Source organism: Euphorbia lathyris, chromosome 10 (genome assembly GCF_963576675.1).
Source record: "Euphorbia lathyris chromosome 10, ddEupLath1.1, whole genome shotgun sequence".
Taxonomy (NCBI): Eukaryota; Viridiplantae; Streptophyta; class Magnoliopsida; order Malpighiales; family Euphorbiaceae; genus Euphorbia; species Euphorbia lathyris.
The window spans coordinates 53477734-53484063 of NC_088919.1; positions in this window are offsets into that span (position 1 = coordinate 53477734).

The following is a 6330-nucleotide window of genomic DNA, read 5'->3' on the forward strand; positions in this document are numbered from 1 at the left end:
ATGGACATTTTTTTACATTTTTCCTTTTATAATTTCATCATTGATTAATTTAAAACATGTCCATTTTAGACATTTTAAATCTGAACAGCAACCGTTCAATATAATTTTACCAAACACAAGTAATTAAACAGCTAATAACAAACCGCTAACAGCTAACAGCAACCGCAACAGCTGTTAGCCAACAGCTGAACCAAACAGACTCTCAATTTACTATTATTGACAAGTTTAGGGAGTTGGTAATGTGTTAGGTCTAAAATATATTACCATTGTAATAATAAAGTTATACTAATAATAATATTTGATGAGATATCAAATTAAAAAATTTAATATGACAAAAAGTAAAAGTTTATCAAAATTCATTACATATAAGAATTAACTACCACATGTAGGGGTGAGCAAAATAACCGGTAACCAATTACCAAACCGATAACTGAACCGAAATTTTAGTTTAGTTCGGTTATTTTAACATTCTGGTTCGGTTCGGTTTTAATTTTGGCTTAATTTGGTAATCGGTTATTGGTTTGGTTACTGAAAAAAAATATTGATAACCGAACCGAACTTATTATATAAATATAAAAAATATAATTTTATTTATATATATATAAATAACTTATAAAATATAAAATTGAACCCCTATACAAGAGTATTATTTGAAACCCAATAAAAAAATATATAAAAATTAAATATTATGAGTTTTCTGTTATTTGGTTGGTAACCGAACCGAACATAAAATTTTCGCTTAAATAAAATTCGGTTAACAATTTTATTCGGTTCAGTTATGAAAATTAAACAAACGTAGGTTGGGTTAACCGAAAGTTCGGTTCGATTAGTAACCAAACCGAACCGATGCTCACCTCTAACCACATGCGGTTATCATGTCGGCGCGGTAATTGTTGGAAAAAATGAATAAAATAATAAAATTAATTTAACTATAAACAAACACTTTTCATGAATAATCGTGTTCGTTCGTGAATAGTCGTATTTATTCATGAATAGTCGTATTCATTCGTGAATATACATGTCCATTCGAGTTCTATTTATATATGATGGAGCTGTCAAATTTTAAAAGTTTTTTTTTTGAAAAATTATTCTCTAAAAATTTCTGCTCTCTGCATATTATATTGTTCTTGTTTTCTAGCTCGGATGATAACTAATCTATACACGGTAATAATTCTCTTGCATAATCTGTTGTATCCTGGGAGACGAACGTCCGCGTCCAAATCTGTCTTAAGAAAATACATTATTATATTATATTTTGCTAGATCTATACACGAGCTGTAGATTATTTTGATCCCTGTTTCTGACAAATTAAGGTTCGAGTTGGGTAATAAACTCATTGCATTTGTATTTAATTATAAAATCCAACTCGATTTATATAAAATAGGCGATAAATTTCCCTAAATTTATTCAAAATAACCCAATCTTACTTTTGCAGTCCAAATCTAACTTAATTTTGAGAAGTTCTACTGTAGTATATGTAAAAATTGATTATGGACCACTTATATGATAATGTGTATATACGTAGAAAAAAAGGGAAAATTACAAAATTGGGTCAAATGAGAGACTCATTTACATATTTAACACATTTACTCAACTTATTACATTTCTAGACTATGTTTGTGTGACTTTTACAAAATACCTTAGAAAATTTTCCCCTTTCGTCTTTCACCCTCCCGTCTGACTTCGTAGATTTCGCATATTGCGAAATCTGTGAAGACAATATTTGGTTTATTAGATGATTTCAATTTGCAAATTTTGCAATATGAGAAGTCTGAACATGTTTTTGTGAAGTGGTATATAATAAAAAAAGAAGGCACAACAACAAGGGATTCCAAAATTAAAATCATAACATTATCAAAATTTACAACAAGATTGCCACAATAACAATATTAAAATCATAACATTATCAAAATTTACAATAAGATTGCCACAAAACAATCCTAACTAATCATTTCAAAGTGAACATGATGAATCTAGATGGAAATTTCTCCTTGTATTGGAAGTCTGGACCTTTTGGGATGAGAAATGGAAGTCCATACCTTTTGGGATGAATGTTTCCCATGGTGCACACCAAGATTGTCACAATAAACTCCTAATAACTAATCATTTTAAAGTGAACGTGACGAATCTGGATAAGAATTTCTCCATGTATCAGAAGGAAAGTCATCCCCTCTGCATCCCAGTACACTTCCTTCTTGCGGTATGTTATGTATTCAACCACCTTTAGAAAAATTTAATCGTGTTAGGCAGAAAAAATGAAGATTTGGCTTCGCGAAATGAGGATTCGTGAAGTATGCGAATATAAATGTGCAAGAAAGATGATGATTTTACTTCGCGAAATGATGATTTTGTGATGTCAGCGAGGAGAAATGTGACGCTTTGGCTTCGCGAAACGATGATTACGCGAAGTTTGCGAGGGAAAAATCATGAACTTTTTTCTCACAGACTTCGCGTAATCATCGTTTTGCGAAGTAAAATCGACACCCTTTAGGCTCTTTCTCCTCGCAGACATTCGCGAAAACAGAATACGCTAAGTGAATTTCTAGAAAAAACGCAGAAAAAACAATAGATACTTATATTTTTCGCGCCTTTCACCATTAAAATCGACAATAACCATATGATAAACTGGGAAAAACAATGAAAATAACGTAGAATAACGATTACTTTGAACCGCACAAGAAGAAAGAAATCAAGAGACGAAGAGAAACAGGAAGATGAAAAACCATGACGTCTTTTTCTAGCAATAGAAGATGAAGAATCAAGAGATGAAGAAAGGAAGAAGAGAAAGACATGGTGATGAAGAGAAATGGTGCAGATTTCGCGAAATATAAAGGAAGAAAGGAAGATCAAAGGTCTGGGAAGAGAAACCGTTCGCGTAAGGAAGAGAAAGGGGAAGGGGGAAGATGAAAGGTTAAGGGTATTATGGGAAAGTCACACAAAAACAGTTTAAATATATAGTAGATTGAGTAAATAGATTAAATATGTAAATAAGTCTCCTATTTAACTCAATTTTACAATTTTTGCTGAAAAAAATTAACTAAATTTGATTTAGCAAAATAATTTTTATTATACACATATAAAATTGACCCCAGTAGACTGATCGTATATCACCACTGCTCCCAATCTATTTCTAACTTTTCTCTATACCTGGTTATTTTTAATTCCTACCTAAATAACCGAATATGTCTCTTTCAGAATAAAATGTATTATTATTATATTATATTTTTATTTTGAATTATTATTATTATTACTATTATTTTGAATTATTATCATTATTTAATTCTATATTTAGAATATTTGTTTTGATCAGTTCCATAGAAATACAGTAATTAATTATATACCAATTAAACATATTTTTATGTCTTTTAAAAGATTTTAAATGGTGTGTCTTCTATACTTACTTTTTAAATGCAAACATATATGATTTTGCAACTCATTATTATATAATTCATGTATTTATATATATATCATTTTTTTTATCTGATTGATTGAATTTGGATTACTATATAATTTCTCCATAAATTCTAAATAAATCAAGTTAAATAAACAATAAAAGTAGGCCATGTGAATTCATTTGGCACAGAGATTAATTATATACCAATTAAACATATTTTATATATCTTTATATGGTAATACAAATATACAGGATTTTGCTTCTGATTATAATATCATTCATGTATTTATATACATCATTATTTTTTTGGTCTGATTGATTGAATCTTATATTATAATTTCTCTACAAATTATCAATAAATCAAGTTAAATAACAATAAAAGTTAATATTTTTCCTCATCATATTTTAATTGAATAATAAAAGCAATTCTTTTAATTGAATAACAAAAGTAAAGTATTAATATTTATTATACAGTAAAACCTTCATAAATTAATATTCGATAAATTTAATAAAGTAGAACTCTTGATGATTTATTAATCATAAGTGAAGTACATATACAGATTACATTTGAATTCATACTTGAAGTCTATTCCTAGATTTTAGGCTAGAATCAAGCGACTAATCTTATCTTTCGATATACAGAAATATAAATTATACATAGCTAATACACCCCCGTAGTCGAAACGGGAGGAGGATGAACGTTGAGACTAGACCGAAAGTCTTCAAAAAGGGGAAGCGGAAGTCCCTTGGTGAAAATATTGGCTAGCTAATCGTGAGATGGAACTGTAAAACCCGAACTTCACCCTTTTTGACTTTTTCCTTGACGAAATGGATGTCCATCTCGATGTGTTTGGTGCGTTGGTGTTCAACCGGGTTCCCTGATAGGTAAACTGCGCTGACATTGTGACAGTAGACAAGAGTGGACTTGTGCAGAGGGTGGCGAAGCTCAAGTAATAGGTTTCGAATCTAGCAACTTCCTGAAACTACATTTGCAACTCAGCGGTATTCCACTCAGCACTGGAATGAGACAGCGTCGGCTGTCGTTTCGCGAACCAGGAAATGAGATTATCCCCGAGGAAAACATAATACCCTGAGGTCGAGCGACGGGTGTCGAGGCAGCCTCCCCAATCAGCGTCTGTGTACGATACTAGGTTGCTGACAGATGATGCGCAGAGAGTCAGGCCGAGATCAATTGTTCCTTTGATGTACCGAATAATCCGTTTAAGAGTCGTCATGTGAACTTACCTAATTAGTTATTATTTAGATAATTAAATAAATACTTATTATTATCTAAATAATAACTAATTATATTATTATCTAAGAATCCTATTTTGTGACTGAGACAGATGAAAGTTGTTGACATATAGAGAATAATTTATTCCAAGAGAACTTACCTCCATCATTCTTCTTTCTAGCATACAAATCAAATTGGTGCGACGAACAATAAAGGCCAACGCAAAGACACCCTTCAATTACCTTTAAATTATACCAATACGCTCGAGTTTGGCCAAAATCAGGAACATATACTCTAGAGAATGTCTCTTTCCCCAAATCAAGGGCAAACATTTGATAGTAGATCAGCGGGGGTACTTATCATGGATTTTTCCTCTGTATGTGTGGTTGCAGTTGGTATGGAATGGACCTCTGTACGATCTCAGTCCGTATCTCGCGGTAATCATATATATATATATATATATATATATATATATATATATATATATATATATATTATAGGAGTCAGCTGTGGAGAGGTGTGGATGAAGTTGACGTTAGTGGTCAAGAAAAATAAAAAATAGAAGTAGTCTTGACAGAGCCTATCACGCATAATGAGCGATTGCCTTCGCGGATCCAAACCCGCTCACAAGACGCACAATAGGAATAAGACCAATAGAGACTTCATAAGAGACCATTTGAGCTGCAGATTGTAATGCTCCTAGAAATGCATATTTCGAATATAGAGGAGTGAAAGTTCCCAACAATCAACGAGTTGATCATACCCTTCTATGAACCATACGAGCACGTCCTCTATCACCCCCCATCGCGCTTACGGCTCTATACCCCAACCCAACTTGCTCTGGCGTCGGGTCCTACCTTTCTATTCCTCGGTAAGCGGACCATGGGAGCATGGGGGGCGATATCTGCTTTTGATAGAAAATCTCTCTTTTGTCCCTCCTCTGACTGAACCTGCCAAAAAAATCACAATAGAAAAAGTTGTTCTTGCCGAGAGAGTAGCGTCAGAGATATCTTTATATGAGGAGGAAGCTTCGTCGACCGGCTCCTCAAATAAAGATGTTAGCGTCGGCCGGCTCATCCTCGGAATCCGAAAAGAAAACAAAGACAGAACGGGTTGTTTCAGTGACATATCTAATCAGGACTGAATAGGATTTGAAGAGCTGTCACGATCATTCAATCAATTTCAGCAGGCAGGAAGGGCGCTAAAGCTACCGTTTCTAGAATGCAAGCAAGGTACTTGCTTACTCTCCTAGTAGCATTCGTTGGCGACAAGGAAGGAGGCATTGGAAAGACTAGACAGACCATACTAAAAGTAAAGAGGAATTCAGAAAGCGCCAGAGTTCTTAAAAAAAATCCATTTATGCTTTTCTTTCCAAAATCACTGATATACTGAAGGATAGGGATGGCAACGGGTACCCGACACTACCCGTACCCTGTATAAAAGTGTATGGGATCAAAAACATTACCTGTTAGGGTAATAGAGCGGGTATGGAAAGACCCCCCAGGGTACCCAGTACCAGTTACCCGTCATAACTTTTTTATATATTAAAAAATATTATTGTATTTTAAATGTAAGATGTAAGATTTGAACACCAACCTTTTATTCTTCGACCATTAAATGATACCACTAAACTACTTTATTTTTATTGATTAAGTTTCAATTTGTTCGATTTTTAGATGGATGATTTATTAAATTTATACTT